Source organism: Notamacropus eugenii, chromosome 1, assembly GCF_028372415.1.
Source record: "Notamacropus eugenii isolate mMacEug1 chromosome 1, mMacEug1.pri_v2, whole genome shotgun sequence".
Classification (NCBI taxonomy): domain Eukaryota; kingdom Metazoa; phylum Chordata; class Mammalia; order Diprotodontia; family Macropodidae; genus Notamacropus; species Notamacropus eugenii.
In genome coordinates this window covers 714,382,718-714,400,124 of record NC_092872.1, presented here as the reverse complement: position 1 = coordinate 714,400,124, position 17,407 = coordinate 714,382,718, and the positions used below count along the sequence as shown (strand labels likewise).

General features: G+C 43.2%; 1 protein-coding gene across 5 annotated transcripts in view; it reads right to left on the bottom strand.

The window, feature by feature from the left end:
* The window catches only part of IL34 (interleukin 34), a 62,958-nt gene that overhangs the window by 40,580 nt on the left and 4,971 nt on the right, over positions 1–17,407 (bottom strand). For 2 of the 5 annotated variants that reach the window (XM_072636601.1, XM_072636607.1), the window contains exon 1: positions 15,033–15,155. The exons of 1 other annotated variant lie outside the window; for it this stretch is intronic. The gene's annotated coding sequence lies outside the window, so the exon portion shown is untranslated. Of the gene's footprint in view, positions 1–14,548; positions 14,691–15,032; positions 15,156–17,407 lie in introns of those variants that run through there. 2 more of the 5 variants (XM_072636602.1, XM_072636603.1) reach the window with 2 other exon arrangements.

Below are 17,407 nucleotides of genomic sequence, written 5' to 3'. Positions count from 1 at the left end.
ACAGACAAAAGACAGCCCCTGACCTCAAGGAGTTTATACTCTTAACTATGTCATTGATAAATAGGACGATCTGGAGAACCTCACCATCTCTAGGAAATCTTTTTCCAGCATGGTTTCTGTGCTATTGATCCTTCATTACCAACCCTTGAGAAGCATATGGAAGCTGACATTTATGATTAGAGGGTTGTCCCTATTCTATCTTTTCAAAGAATCTTGAATCATTTTTATGTATAAATGACAAACAGTACAAATGATAAGAGTAAGGCCGAGGTGATGCAGTGGATAGAGGTCTGGAGTCAGGAAGACCTGAGTTCAAATTTGGCCTCAAACACTTACTAGCGGTGTGACCCTAGGCAAATCACCTAACACTGTTTGGCTCAGTTTCTTCATCTAAAAAATGGGCTGAAGAAGGAAATGGAAAACCACTCTAGTATCTTTGCCAAGAAAACCTCAAATGGGAGCACAGAGACCTGAACATGACTGAAAGACAACTGAACAACAAATGTTTGTTACATTAAACTAAAGTCTCTTTCCCCCAAAAAAGGAGGAATCTGGCCCAGAATCACTGTTATTTCTCAGGTGGCTAGTTCAATTTAATTAAATATAATAAACACTCATTAAATACCTACACTGTGCTTTTCTGGGCCTCAGTTTACTTCTCTATAAAATCAGGGGGGTTGACTAAGTGACCTCTAAGGTTGCTACCAGCTCTGAATCCTATGACTTTTTTGGGGTCCAGATGCTACCAATTCAGACAAGACCTGGCTGATGCCTCAAACAACATTTGACCCCCATGCCCCACCCATTGCCTCAATTACTTGATCAGAGATGACCCTGTGTACTTCCTCCCACCTCAGTGCTCAAACTTGCTCTCTCTGAGTGCCAGGCTCCAAGGATGAAAAAGCATGGAGCCTATAAGAGCTCTCTAGCAGCTGCTTGAAGTACATGAAGTGGTCAATCACCATCTTCCATGAATGCTTGGCACTGAGTACCCCAGAAGTTCTTCTTTGGGGTAGAAATAACACTCCGACATGCTGATAAGCTACAAGTGATAGGCCATGAATATTAACGTATGTACCCACACGCATAGAGGAACTCTGTTATAATAACAACACTGTATTGTGGTATTATATCATTATATGACCTATAATATAAATAAATTATTACTATTTATTATACAAAATGTCCTTAAAGTCTTAGCGTGGTTTTAGACTATTAAAACTATTAAGATTTTTATTATCATATTATACGATAACACAGTATCATAACATAATATCACATATACTCTATTATCACATATTATCATGTATGACATAATATTATAACAGATTTATATATTATAATATAATTTGTATATTATAATTTGTATTGTAATTGGTATATTATAATGTAATTTCTATATTATAATATAATTATAATAATAACCTTGTACCACAGACCTTGAGGGTAGTATTATAGACTCTCTCCTACTCTCCATGTCTTAGAATCCCTAGCTTCTTTCAAGGCTGAGCTCAGGTGTCTCCTCTTACACAAGCATATCCTGATCTAAATTTTATGAAGACCTAGAGACCCTAACATGCTGAAAGAGGACAAGCTAATAATTCTGGGTGACTTTAACTCCAGAGTAGGCAGAGTCCATCAAATTTGGCAGAGAGTCCTTGGAAGTAATGGAATTAGGAACAAGGACAGTCACTCACTCTGAAGACTTGTGCTTCACATGGCCTTCTCATCACCAACACTGTCTTCCATTTACCTAAATGCAACAAAATGTTGTGGATGCACACTCACATCAAATATTGGCATTTAATAGAATATGTCATTGTAAGGAGAAAAGACAACACAGGACATGAGAGTAAAAAAGGTGAAGTGTGGCATAGGGTGCTGGACCGATCATAGACTTATCCTCTCCAAGCTAATAATCAACAAAAGTGGCAGACCCAAGGCAAAACAACTCCCAGAAGACAATGTCAATAGAGTAGAGTGCTTCTCTAAGTGTGAACAGTTCTTTGCTAACTTGGAGGAAAAGCTGAACCAAAACACAGCTGGCAAAAATGGGGGAGAAAACGAGTGGACAGCTTTCAGAAATCCCATGTACAGTACCATTCGGCTCAGCTGGGCCAGAATACTCACAAGCATCAAGACTGATGTGACAAAAATGATGACAAAATTCAAAAGTTGTTAAACAAAAAACAAAGTTTTACCAGCAAGATAATTCATCTGTCTCTAAAAAGGCAGCATTTAATTCCATCAAAAGTAAAGTGCAAATACTACTATTAGGTCTGTATCCCAAGGAGAGCATAAAAAATGGAAAAGGACTTACATGTGCAATATTATTCATAGCAGCCCTTTTCATTGTGACATAATATTGGAAACTGAGGAGATGCCCATCAAGTGGGGAAATGGCTGAAGAAACTGTGGTATATGAATGTAATGGAATACTATTGTGCATAAGAAATGATGAGAAGGCAGATTTCAGAAAAACCTGGAAAGACTTGCATGAACTATTGTAAAGTGAAATGAGCAGAACAAGAAAAACACAGTACACAGTATTCGCAACATTGAGTGATGGCCAACTATGAATGACAAAGCTATCCTCAGCAACACAATGATCCAAGACAAAGTACAAATGACTCACAAAGGAAAATGCTATCCATATCCTGATAAAGAACTGATGAACTCTATATACAGATAGAAGCATATTTTCTTCATTTTATTCTTTTTCATTTTTTTCTTTTCATCCATTTCTTCTTTCTCAACTGTGACTAATATGGAAATATATTTTACATGCAAGTCCATGTATATCAAATATCCTACCTATACTGAATTGCCTACCATTTTTGGAAGAATGGGGGAGGGAAGGAAGGAGGGAGAAAAATTTGGAACTCAAAATCTTGTAAAAATGAATGCTAAAAATTGTCTTGATATGTAATTGGAAAAAATAAAATACTATTTTAAAAAAAGTAAAGTACAAGTAAAGATTAGAGAGATGCAGGATTCTTGACTCAGTAAGAAGGCAGATGAAATTCAGCTTTACACTGATAGTAACAACCCAAAATGTTTTTATGATGCCATGAGGGCTATTTATGAACCAAAGAACTATGGTGAATCTTGACTACTCAGTGCTGATGGCACTACATTGCTTAGTGATAAGGAGATGGGCTGAACACTTTCATAGTGTTCTCAATAGACTATCATCAATCAGTGTTGAAGCCATTGACCACATTCTGAAGTCAAGGCTGAAGTCAATCCCTCCTCTAGCCAAACATTCAACTGAAGAAGAGGTTTTGAATGCCATGAGGCTCCTCTCTGGTGACAAAAGCACCTGGTACTGATTCTATTCTGGCTGAGATTTACAAGGCAGGGGATCCACTGCTGATACAAAAGCTGACTGAAATTTTCTGGGTTATATGGAAAGAGTAGGGTTATCCCATAGGAGTTCAAGGATGCCTCCATCCTTATAGAGGTAAAGGAAATAGATTATCCTGTGATCCTGCACCTGGAAGATGGTCATCTACCTGAGAGCCAGTGTGGCTTCAGAAAGGGCCAAAGAACAGTCAATATGGTGTTTGCTGCCCAACAACTCCAGGAGAAAAGCCCAGAGCAGAACAGAACATTTGTAGATCCGACCAAGGCCTCTGATGTTGTCAATCATGAGGGTTTGTGGGAAATTATGGCAAAATTTGGTTGCCCAAAGAAGGTCATCAGTACTGTACATCAATTTCATGAAAGAATGCTTGCCTAGATTCTGGATAATGGCTAATGCTTTCTCACTTTCCCAGTCACCATTGGAGTGAAGCAGTGCTTGCTCCCATGCTTTTTAGCATGATATTTTCAGCAATGTTGTCAGACACCCTCAACAGGGGTGAAAACAGAATCAGGGGCAGCTACCACCTAATGGTAAATTATTTAACTTGAAAAATCTATAAACCAAGACTAAAGTAGAGGGAGAGTTGGTGCTTGACTTTTTATTCCTGAATGATCATACATTCAATGCAGCCTCTGAGGCTGAATCACTTCTCTACCACTTATGTTAATTTTGACCTGACAACACCAAGAGAACAGAGGTTCTCCACCAGCCAGCACTGCATCATTCATACAAAGAACCATCAGTTACAGCAAATGTAGAAGTTTTGAATGTTGTGGATAAGTTCACTTATCTTGGTAGTGTACTTTCCAGGGATGCACACATTGCCAGAGCTAGCTCAGTGTTTGGGAGGCTCCAAAGAAAGGTTTGGGAGAGAAGAGGTATTAGACTGACTACCAAACTGAAGGTCTACAGAGCCGTTGTGCTGACCTCATTGTTATATGCCTGTGTAACATGAACGGTAGATCAGTGCCAGGTAGATCAGTGACAGTTCCATTTGAACTGTCTTAGGAAGATTCTAAAGATCACATGGCAGGATAAGGTACCAGACACTGAAGTCCTTGCTTGAGCTGAACTGCCAAGCATTCAACGCTCAACTCTGATGGGCTGGCCACGTTGTTTGAATGCCAAATGTACATTTGCCTAAAAGATTATTTTATGGAGAACTCACACAAGGAAGGCACACACATGGGGGTCTGAGGAAGTGATACAAGCACACTCTCAAGATCTCTCTGAAGAACTTTGAAATTGTGTGACATGGGAGACACTGGCACATGACCATTCAGCATAGTGTGCCCTCATCAGAGAAGGTGTTGTGCTTTATGAACAAAGCAGAATTACAGTAGCTCAAAGGTAACATGAGATGCACAAATTTAGAGACATCTCCACTCCCGACGTTCACATGGACTATTTGCCCTTGACCTGTGGTAGAACCTTTCAAGTTTTTATTGGTCTGATCAGCCACAGTCAGACACACTGTACCTTGACCCTGACATAGTGACATCATGTTGATACTCTTCTAGCATCAAGAACAACAACCAACCAACCAATCCTGACCTAGATGCTTGCTCCTCTACTCCATGTCCCCATCCCCCAGTTACTGGTGTTTTTCCCTCCCCCTAGCTTACTTTGTTTTTACTTTGTATGTGGGTTATGTTTACTTGTATGTGTATGTGTTGTTTATTCCCAACAGAACGCAAGTTCCTTGAAGGCAGGAACTGGTGGGGGGGGTTTAAATCTTTGTATCCCCAGCACTTGTCAGACCCTGGCACACAGTAGGGGCTTAGTAAGCAATCACTGAATGAATGAATTACTATATAAGAAGACCCCTAGGTCAGGGGCTTTAAGTTTGAGTTTCACCATACTGCCACAGAGATGCAGGATCCAGAAAAGGTTAACCTCTGCCCTGGGAAATATTTCTTTCTGGATCATGAGCTTCATTCCCACATCAGGTTTTACTCTGGTTAAAAATTATTTATTTTCTTTTTTCCAGAAATTCAGGTAATTAACAATTCAGTTCAAATAAGCATTTATTAAAAACACCTATATGTAAGGTGATGTACTAGGTACAAAGAGATATTTTGTTGTAAGAGACAACATGTAAACAAATAAGCAGATTCAAGATAGTCTGAGGAGAAAGATGGAATTAACAGTTAGGAAGATGGATCAGTCAGCTAATCAACATGTACTAAATTCTTACAGGGCAGCTAGGTGGAGATATAGTGCTTAGAGAGCCCCAGGGCTGGAATCTGGAAGGCATCTTCAAATCTGGCCTCAAATACTTATTATTTGTGTGACCTTGGGCAAGTCACTTCACCCTGTTTGCCTCAGTTTCCTCAAAAATGGCAAACTATTCCAGTATCTTTGCCAAGAAAACCCAAAATGGAATCACAGAGTCGGACACAACAGAAAAATGACTGAACAAGAACTCTGTGCTAAGCAATGAGGATACAAAGAAAGGCAAAAAACTGTCCCTGTCCCTAAAGAGCTCCCAGTCTAACAGGCGTCTGTGAAGGACATAGCATCTAAGGAAGATGCTAAAGACTCTAGCTGGAACACACCATTCATAAAGGGGACCAATGTGAAGCAAATCTAGAAAAGCTGACTGAAACCCAGTTGTGAAAGGGTTTTCATGCATACCACTGCTATTCCTGCAGAGGATCCCAAAGCAGATCAGTGAAGCACTGGTGAGAGCAAAGGAAGCTCAGAGATCCAACACAAACAGAAGACTCACTCTGGAAGGAAGGAAGAAAAGAAACAGAGCGTGAGAAAGAGGGGGGGAGGGAGGAAGGAAGGGGAGAGTACGGAATAAAGAAACAAAGAGAGAGAAAATGAAACACACAGCAGCAACATACAACAGAAGCATCATTAGGGCTAGGAAAAAGTGACCCTGGGAAAGATGGGAGGCATAGAGGGTGGTGAGTCCTAATCCCAGATTGACACTCTCATTGTGCCGGTGACCTTGTGGAAGGGACTTTGACAAGAGATTGTTGTTGTACAGTCATTTTCAGTTGTATGCAACTCTTCATGGTTTTCTTGGCGGGGATACTGGAATAGTTTGCCATTGACTTCTCCAGATCTTTTTACAAATGAGGAAACTGAGGCAAACAGGGTTAAGTAACTAGCCCAGGGTCTAGTGTCTGAGGCCAGATTTGAATTCATAAAGATGAGTCTTTCTTATTCCAAGTCCAATGCTCAGTCTACTGTACCATCTAGCTACCTTCTGCCAATAAATTAGGAGTAAATTAAAAGTAAATGAGTTATAATCTGCAAAGATGAAGGAATTGTCTATACCAAATAACAGACCCTGAAGATACTTAAGATATACAGTCATGAGCATCCACACACTGTCTCTCAATAAACTCCAATGTCTCCTTATTACCTCTAGAAGCAGATATAAAAATCCCCTGTATGGCACTCAAACATCTCTTACAACCTCCTCTCCCCATCTTTCCTCTCTTTTGTGCATGTGTCTTCATCCTTCATTGCCAAAGAAGACCATGCCATCAGAGAAATGATGACATGACTTGCACTTGATTTTGTTTTGAGGGAGGGAGGGCTGTGCAGGTCACCAGCCTCACTTCTCCTCCACAGCCATCTGAATCCAGTGACCAGATATTCATCAGGATGACTGGAGATGACCCAGGATGAAGCAATTGGGGTTAAGTGACTTGCCCAAGGTCACACAGCTAGTAAGTGTCAAGTGTCTGAGGTGAGATTTGAACTCAGGTCCTCCTGACTCCTGCACTGGTGCTCTATCCACTGTACCACCTACCTGCCCCTACCACTGATCAGAAGCATTCAAATAGTATGTGAGATCTTTAAGTATGCTGCTTTATCTTACAAAGAACAAGTCCATCATGATGGATCAACTCTGGTTCTGCAGAGAAATATTTAAAAGGACATTTTCATTACTTGGCATGTAGGCTGGCATTTTTCTTTTTCAGGGCATAAGGTTTTGTAGTCAGGTTTAAAAAAAAAAACAAATTCAGCCTCTTTTCACAGTTATGCCAAACCCCACAATAAAAGTGGGTCTTTCCTAATGGCCTTGGTTTTCCCCTTCTGAAGGAAATTCTGACCCAGAACTCCTAAGGTTGGTTTTGCAACCCTCCAGAGTATCTTACTTTTTCTCAAAGAACATTAAGAAATTCTCAAGAAATTCTATAAACAAAACTAGTTGTGACTCACTGTCCTATAAAATATGTACCATCGAGCACTTTTCAAAGGTTTGGAACTTTTTTACAATTTTATTTTCTCTCTGGATTATCCAAATATCAGTGGCATGTCACTAATCCAGAAATGTTAGGCCCAATCCCACAGGAATTTCCTTGGCTCAGCTCCTTAAGTCACAATAGGCAGTGGTTTCCTAGTTGATGCCTAGAGATTTAATCCCCAAAGAGGACAATTAATTGAAAGAATTCTGCCTTCTTGGACATGGAAAAATAGGGACACTAATACACTGTTAGTGGAGTTGTAAACTGGTCCAAACATTCTGGAGGAAAATTTGGAACTATGCTCAAAGGGCTATATGCATACCCTTTGACTCAGCAATACTACTAGTAGTAATAGTAATAGACTACTACTAGTCTGCACCCCAAAGAGATCAAAGAAAAAGGAAAAGGACATAGATGTACAATAAATATTTATAGCAGCTCTTCTGGTGGTAAAAAGAATTGGAAACTGAGGGGATGCCCATCAACTGGGGAATGCTGAACAAGTTGGGGTATAGGATTGTGATGGAATACTACTGTGCTCTAAGAAATGATGAGCAGGATGCTTTCAGAAAAACCTGGAAGAAATTACATGAACTGAGCGAAGTGAGCAAAACCAGAACATTGTACATAGTAAGAGCAACATTGTATGATGGATGATCAACTGTGAAAGACTGAGCTGCTCTGATCAAGCCAATGATCCTTGAGAATTCCAAGGGACCCATGATGAAAAATGCTATCCCCCTCCCCAGAGAGAACTGATAAACTTTGAGTAAAGCTGAAACATTTTTTCACTTTCTTTATGTTTCTTGGTTTTTATTGTTTGCCTTTGTTTTGTTTTGCAACATGGCTAATATGGAAATGTTTTACACGACATCACATGTATAAATGATATATTACTTGCCTTCTAAATGGGTGGAGAAGGGTCAGGAGAAAGAGAATTGGGAATTCAAAAAAATTTTAATGAATGTTAAAAAGAGATAGACAGATGAAGAGTTCTGCCTTTATATCCAGCGTTACATATAAGTCCCAAATAACGTAAATAATGAATCCCCTATAGTGTTCATATTATTTGAATGAGTGCAGCGTATTTCTACTGGGCTGGAACCCACTATCTTGTTTTATATAATTATAACTTTAGAATAATGTGAATTCAAATACATGCCACCATTTCAGGAGATTCATCATTCACCTAATTTGGACCTACCTGTATTTCCTCTAGAGCATGTGACCTCTAGAAAAAAAAAAACAAAAAACAAACAACTCTGCTTTCTTTCCATCAGGTAGCAGAAATAAACAAAGCCAGATGCCAAGAAAGGTAATTTGCCCTGTCCAGGCAAGTCTGTCCCAACCCCTGCTTTTGGCTGAGAGTCCCAACAAATCATCTCCTGAGATTAAGAGGGGGCCAAGCAATCATATCCATTCAGACTAACTTAGGGTTCAGTCCCGCCATAGTTAGCCTCTCTCTAACTCATATTCAGGGAGCACTTGACATGTATAGGGAGTTCTCTAACTCTTGCTAAAGCTCACTGACATTTGTGCAAGCCCCGAGGACCGACTTCACTATTATCTCTATCTTACAACAGCATCTACTTCGTCGTCGTATCAGTAGCTTCTGAGCATACTGAACAGTTCTTGGCATCCTTGGCTGAGCGCTGATAATCATAGTAACAATAACAGTAGTTGTAAATAATGGCAGTAAGATTATCAGTGAAAAGTAGTAAGCTCCAGTAATGGCAGTAATAATAGTAGCAGTGGTAATAATTATTAATAGTAATATTCTAAAAATGATTCTTTTCAAGGAAATCTTCCAGCTTGTCTGAAGCAATAAATAACAATAATAGTGGATATTTATAAAGCGCTTGAAAATCTACAAAGGGCCTTACATACACTATTTCATTTGCTCCCCAAGACAGACCCAATAGGAATGGTTATTCATGATTTATAGAGTCAATCAATCACCAAGCAATATAAAGTGTCTGCTTGGTGCTAGGCATTGGGCTAAGCTCTGGGAAAATTGAAACAGAATGCAAAACATGTCCAGTGCTAGAGGGGGAGGCAGTATATATATAAATCAATACATACATACAGAGTTAATAGAAGGCAGTCTTTGAGGAAAGGCTCTAACAGCTCAGGGGACTGGGAAAGGCTTCTGCCCTCCTTATATCATCTTTTTTTTTTTTAATTTGACATTTTTATTCTGAATTTAAACACCAAAAAATGGGGGGAGCATTTCCAAATACACAGCTGAACCCAGAGGGTGCATATGAAGCCATGAATCTCCATGTCACACTGCTTACTTTTTTTAAGTACATAACAAATTACCCTGCCTGGATGTTTCTTTCTCAACTTCCTTCTGTTTTCTTGCATGCATTTAAAAAAATGCTTCAATAGCCTTTTTTATTTGGAATTACTACTGCTAACCCTTCTCCACCCTCCCAACAGCCCTCCAAAAGGATAGAAAACTTTTGGGAACAAGTAAGCAGAGTCAAGCAAAAGAAATTCCCATATTGGCCAAGCCTCTTTTTGTCCCCAGTCAAGAGCCAGATAACATGCTTCATCCTAGGTCTTCTGAAGACATGGCTGGTTATTGTATTGATCAGAGTTCTTGAGTTTTTTCAAGTTTTTGTTCTACAGATAAGCTGTTTTCCTTGCCCACTCCTCATCAGTTTCCATGACCCAGGATTCTCTGCAATCATCTCTTGGGTCATCTCTTATGGTGTAATATTACTTGATTATATTTCTATTGTGTTCAGCCATTCCCAGATTGACAGGCAAGATCACCCCCTAACTTCCCTCATCCCCACCCCCAAGATGTTAGTTTTTTTCTTCCCCCACTCCAATCTTAACTCCCCTACTCAGGACGAGGAAGACTGGTTTGTTTGTTCTCTAATGTGTTATCTTTCCCCCTAATGCCCTACCACTTGCTCCTCCATTGAGTCTGATGTATTTCAATCTCACACTGCTTTGTGTCTTCACCATTCTTTCGTTGATCTCAGAGAAGCAGGAGGTACATCTAGTGCCTGCTCCTCCCACTTCTTCCAACATGAAGGTATCCACTCTTCTCACAAATCTTGAGTCTGAGAAATAGCAAGTGTATTTCTTTTACCCTTCCTTCTCTTTCCCCACTTAAACCACTCAGAACAGGATTAGTTCATTCTAGGTCTGAACTAATCTTAAAGGAAGTCAAGCAGTGTCAGGGTCAATAGTCAAGGAGAAAGCATTTCAGGCATGAGGAAAGTCATAGAGACATAGAGGTTGAGATGAAAAGAGGGCCCTGTGAAGGGCAATGATGTTACAGGCTTTAAATGCCAAACAGAAGATTTTATATTAGATTTTAGAAATAATAGGGAGCCTGAAGTGTACTGAATGGGAGAGGAGAGAGAGAGAGTGAGCAGGAGGAGAAGTGACATGATGGGGCCTATAAGTAGTGTCTGACTCTGTGACTCCCATTGGGGTTTTCTTGGCAGAGATACTGGAGTAGTTTGTCATTTCCTTCTGAAGCTCATTTTACAGATGAGGAAACTGAGGTCAAAGGGGTGAAGTGACTTGCCCAGCATCACAGGAAGTTTCTAAGATCAGATTTGAACTCAGGAAGATGAGTCTTCTAACTCCAGACCCAGCACTATCTACTGGTCTCAATCAGGCCTATATTCTAGGTAAATCACTGACAGCTATGTGGAGGATGATTTGGAATGAGGAGAGACACAAGGCAGGGAGCTCAATTAGAAACCTGCTGTAAGAGTCTAGGTAAGAGGTGAAATGGGTCTGAACCAGGGTGATGGCTATGTAAGTAGCCTCATCCATTAGGGTCCAGGGTGCTTAGCTCTCTGAGAAAGTGATACAGGAATTCAAAACATACAAAATCAAAGGGGGAGGGGGTGAGGAAGTATAAAAACCACAAGACTGTGCATTTTGAGCTTGAAGAGAATGACAAAAATTCATCTTGTCCAATCTCATGTTACAGATAAGAAAAGGAGGAAGGAACCCTGGTCTTCTGGCTCCAAATTCAGCTTGCTTTCCACTGCCCTACACTGCTCCAATCACCACTCTCTTCCTTTTATTTAAAAAAAATGTATTTTGCAAAATTTTTCCTTTCTTACATGTAAGTTCAACCTACATATGCAGCTCTCCCCTCCTTCTTAGCTAAGTGGTATGACAGGACCTGGAATCAAGAAGAGTTAGAATCTGACCTCAGATACTTACTTTGTGACCATGGGCAAGTCACTTAACCCTGTTTGCCTGTTTCCTTAGCTGTAAAATGGGGTCACACTGGAGAAAGAAATGGCAAACCACTCTTTGCCAAGAAAACCCTATGGATAAAGTCAACTGACGGACAAAATGGAGATAACAGCCCCTAGCTCCCAGAGTTCTTTAGAGGACTGAATGAGTTAAACCTTAAAATGTTATGTAAATGGTAGCAATTTGTTATTATTGTTTGGGAAAGTATCCTTGTACTTCCCCTTTTCCCCACATTCAGAACTCAGGCTCCAGCTGTCAATATGTTATGGGTTAAAATGGCTTTTTGGGGAATGTCTGGGAACCTCATCAGCATTTGTAACACTGTTTCCATGGATTTCACGTTCCAAACAATCCACTTTTACAAAGATACTTTTGGAACCTTTGTAAACTGTAATGTCACAGTGGCGGGTGGAGAGAAGTCTACTATGTATCAGGCACTGTCCTAAGCATTAGGGATACAAAGAAATGAAATAATCCCTACTGTGTAGGGTAGTGATGTGGGAGTAACATTGAGATTATTAGAACCCTGGGGTCCTGGCCCTCCAGGCCCACCAATCCCCCATTACCATTCCTAACAAAGCGACAGCAAAAATCATAAAAGTTCACAATCTCTTTTTCACATAATTTTGTAATTTTTTTCCTTTGGACTTTTTTTTCTTTTTCATTTTGCTTATTCTGTAACTGGGTTTGTTTGGAGGGGAAATAGTCCAAAAATTATTTTAAAGGGAATGAGGAAAGATAATGATGCAAAGAAAGGTTTTTTTTTCATTGAATTTGTTAATTAGGGATTAGAGACATTTCCAAAGAGGAGGATGGGAAAACTGAGATCCCAGGAAATAAAGGAGGGAAAAAAAACTATCTGCCAGCAACCAGTAAATTCTGTCCACAGGCAAATGAAACGTCTGGCAAGATTTGAGGGAAAGGGAAAGAAATTGCCCCAAAACTTCAGTTTCTGAATCTCCTTTCTCCACGAACAGATAGTTATGCCGTGAAATTGCCTATCCTTGACAAATGGACAGATCTCGGAGTGTTTTTCACAACTGTGAGGTCTTTTCACAACTCCTCCCCCTTTCTTTGCAAATAGCCTTTCCTGATCACACCTAGAAACACTAGTCCTGTCCCAAGGCTGTGGTACCAATCTTTAAATGTACATTTATGTCCCTCTTACACACACACACACACACACACACACACACACACACACACACACACACACAACCCCTTTAGAATAGTACAGAATGGAAGGAAGCCAAGAGCCTTCTATCTTTCCCAAATTTAGGACTGAGAAACATCCATAATTGCAAATTTCAAAGGCTGTGGAGGAAAAATCCTCTTCCCCCGTTTGCAGAACCTCAGGACCGTATTCACTTGGCAAAATGAGAAGCTGCCTGCCAAAATAAGGTTACAGGGAAGGATAAACTCCAGGGTTCCACTACCCAGTACCTTGGCAAAAGACGGTGCTAACCGGCTTCTCGAGGTGTGCCGGCTTAACACCCGAACCCGGCATTCAAATCCCCCTCCCCCCCAGCGCACCCTCACAAATACACACACTTATGAACTGCAAGCAAGTCATGGATTTAGGACCATGGATTCACGTCCAACCCCTTCATTTTAATAATGAATTTCTATACCTCTTTAAGGTTTTCAAGCACCCTACATGTGCCACCTCTTTGGATCTTCATAATAACACTGTGCTATGATTATCCCCACTTTACAGGAGAAGAAACTGAGGCTTCGGGGCTATGCGACTTGCCCAGCATCATACGTCTAGTCTTGGGCGGGATTTGAACCCGAGCCTTGCAGACCGCAAGACCTATCTATACACCACTATACGTTCCTCGGTCCTTTAGTTCCAGCTTTCTCTTCATCTGCAAAATGGAGATAGTAATACCTGTAGCAGGAGGTTCAAATGAGATCGGGGTGATAAAGCACCCCCAGAAACTTTAATGATCTATATAAAAATGTCAGTTATTATTATTCCAGTCACCCCAAACTAGCCATGAAAACGTTTGGAAGCATCGCTTCCTCTACGTGGTTCTGTGCAGGCGGCGTTAACTGAAGCCCTGGATCTCCCAGCGGAGCCTCTCCGGCAGCTGCTGCCCTCCCCCAGCGCACCAGTCTTATCGCTACTCACAGAGCGGGTTCAAAATAGCACGCACTCACAGATAGGCAGCGGCCGGGGGCCGGCTGACAGCCAAGTGCCCGGCCTGCCCCTAACCAGCTTCCTGCCCCCCTCCCGAGCTCTCCGGACCCCTCTCTCAGTCACTGTCACTAGCACTGGGGAGACTCCGGGCGGCCGAGGGAGGCCGAGCTGAGCGAGCAAACACCTGTCTGCACGTGGACGGGCGGGGCCGCTTGGTCTGCCCCAGCTTCCAGCCTCCCCGCAGCCCCCAATGGGGCGCAGCGCCCGAGGCACCTTCGCCTCCACCCACGGCCGAGAAGGCAGCAGAGCAGTCCCGACACCCGAGCGGCACAGACACCGCCACTTTCCTCAATCGCCCCGCGCTGCTTTAGGGCCTGGCCAGGGGCCAGACCTGCTTATTCAGTCTGCCCCTAGATGCCGTGGGAAAGGAGGCAGAGGGGGAGGACGGAACTTGGCTGGATCGCGGGTCCGAGGACCCTGGAATCACAAGCCCCCACTCCCCAAGCTCTTACGTAACCAGCAGCGAGACCCCAAATTACACAGCTGTCGCTCTCAGCTCCAGCAGCGCCAGCTCGCGAGCTTCTTTACCTTTGCCAAATGCCCAAGGAGGGGGGCGTCAGAAGCCCGGCTGCCTCTGGACTAGCGGGAGTCCCTGTCCCAGAGGGTGGCCGTAGGCTGCGAATCTGGGCAGGGTACTGCCACTTGCAGCCCGAGCGGGAGCCGCCGCTGGCAGGCAACTCGCCCCAGCTTCGCTCACAGAGCAGCGCGGCAGGTCGTGGGTTTCTTTCCACTCGATCACCCAGCCCTGCCCAGCTCAACTCAGTCCAGCCTGGGGGCCGCGGCCGGGAGTGCGGCTTCAGAGGCTACCCTCCCACCTCCGCCCCGATGCGCGGGGCCAACTCTCCTAATAGTCCCCGAGGTTCCTCCAACTTGGCCATGGACACACACGTACATCCATGGACACACACGTACATCCGTGGGCACACACGTACATCCGTGCACACACGCTCGCTGACAGGCTGGCACACCCGAACTTTAAGCGCAGCAGCGCACCTCCACACGCACCACTTACCTGGGGCCGCGCCGGGCGCAGCAGGTCCCCCTGGCCGTTCTCCGGGCCGCGGCCGTGCGGCTCGCCTGCCCGGGCTCCAGGGCTCCTCGTGCAGTCTCTCTTCCCCACCCTTCCACCCACCTACCGCCCCCCCCGCCACTCGCCGGTCACGCGCCTTGAGGCGCGCGCCTCCCTGCCCTCCTGCAGCCCGCCCGGCGCTAGCGCTGACTCCCGCGAGGGTCTCTCACATTCATTCCCAGGCTTCGCTTGCCACGCGGATGACTCAGAGCCGCGGTGCGTGGTGGCAGCGGCAGCATCAGTCCGAGCCAGAAACCCTGAGAATTCCGGGAAAGCGGAGGGGAATTCTTCCCCATGGCTCAGAAAAACGCCCTTGAAAGGAGGACCGTCCATCCCGGAGATTCCAGTTATGTGGGTTGAAAGCAGTTATTCGGCATCATCCAGAATGTTGTTTTCTGCACAGAATGTTGTTTTCTGCATATGTGGGTAGCATTTGCTAGCCTGCTCACACCAGGCAGACAAGGCCAGACTGGCAGTGACAGTACTCCCCATCTTTGTAGCCCCATCCCGGAATTGAGCACTACCGGTCTAGAGTTGGAAAGGACCTTAGAGACCATCTAGTCCAGCCTATTTCGCACGTAACCAGAGTCCCACCCTTTGTTAGTGCTCCCCTGTCAAGGAGGCACAAACAGAGATTCCCACCTGTCTGACAGGCATCCTCCTCCTGAATGCTTTCTTGGCAGCAGTGATAACAAAGTGTGGTACCAGAGTGGCAGAAGGTGGTGCCCAAAAGGGCACCTCGTTCCCCTTGGCGTGTACCTCTTGAAGAGGCTGGCTAGATGCGCACCTCCTTGGCAGAGAATCAACAACAAATCACCCTTTGCCAACTCTCCGCGGCAGGGGGAAGTCAAGTCCAGGTTGGGATCTTTTCGTTTGTGCCTTCTTTAATAACAAAGGATTGTTTTACATCATAATATTCATGTAGCAATGAGTGGTTAGGGGAAATAGGAAAGTGTCTGGAACTATTCAACTACTTCTCGTTGTCCCTCACTGTGTTACTTTCCTCTGGATGAAAGTAGTCTTAAAGGATGTGTAATTCCCTTTATCTTTTGGTTTGTTTGAGCCTCCAGCCCCAGGCTGCTCAGTGTTGGGTCTGTCTATTCTCAGAAAACATCCTTCCCCTACCCTACCCCATTCACTTTTCCCAGCTTTTCCCAGGGAGTACAACCTCAGTAAGCAATTGCTGGTGGTCACCACTGTTTATAAAGACAAACTAAACATTTAAATGAAAAGTAAATACATTTTTTCTTGGCCCTCCTACCCCTAAACCCATAAGAAAAGGCTTCAGGTCCTCACTAATGAGTTTAAGATTTGGTGTGGGGTGAGGGGGAGTTCAGCTCTACAGCTTCTGTCCCCACATGCTTCTGTCAGATGGGCCCAAGTATCTTCCATGACAGAGTCCTATCCCTTTGTAGCTATTACTTTTTCTTGAGGTTCTCTTTGTCTCCCGGCTATCCTTTCTCTGGCTCCGTGATTTTGCTCCTCTGAGGAGATTTCCCCTTGGAAGCTGTTTCCTGGACTCAGGGGGAACGGACTTTTAAAGGTTACCTTGAGGCATTTTATAGTTATTCCTTTTCTGAGTCATTTGAGAGACCGTTGCAACCTCAGAGATCACCTGGAGTGGCTGAATTTTACAGTTCCTTGGACACCTGATTAAGGGGCCCCTTTTTTGTGATTAGATCAGTGAAAAATCAATTCCTTTACACATATGTGAGAAAACTGAGACTCAGGGAGGTGGGAAATTACTTTCTCAAGGACACACAGTAAGACTCAGAAATGGAATTTGAAGTCAGGTCCTAAAAAGGCTAAATTAAGCCTTAGCAATCATCTACTCCATCCTCCTTATAGAGGAAGAAACAAGGTCAAATTAAAGGAAGATTTATTAAGCACCTACTATATACAAGGCACTGTGCTCCTTGCTGGGGATGACAAAGAGGAAAGTTTCCTAATTGCACAGACCTTACTTTCTAGGGGAGGGGACAGGAGAGATGACAGGATCTCCCTCAAAGTACATGAATAATTATGATCCAAGGAAAACTGAGGAAAGAGCAACTTAGTGGATCAGGACATAGGTCCTGTGCTTAGCCATGGAAGGAAGTTTGAAAATCTAAGAAAGGGAGGTGAGGAAGGAACACATTCCAGATAGGTATGGCAGCCTGTGCAAACAGCAAGAGACAGGAGATGGTTTATTGAGTTCTATTTTGACTAGAATATAAAATGCATGAAGGGGAATGGTGTGAAATAAAGTAGGTGGGAGCCAGAGCAGAAAGGTCTTTAAATACCAGGCTGAGAAATTTGTATCTTGCCATAGAGGAAAC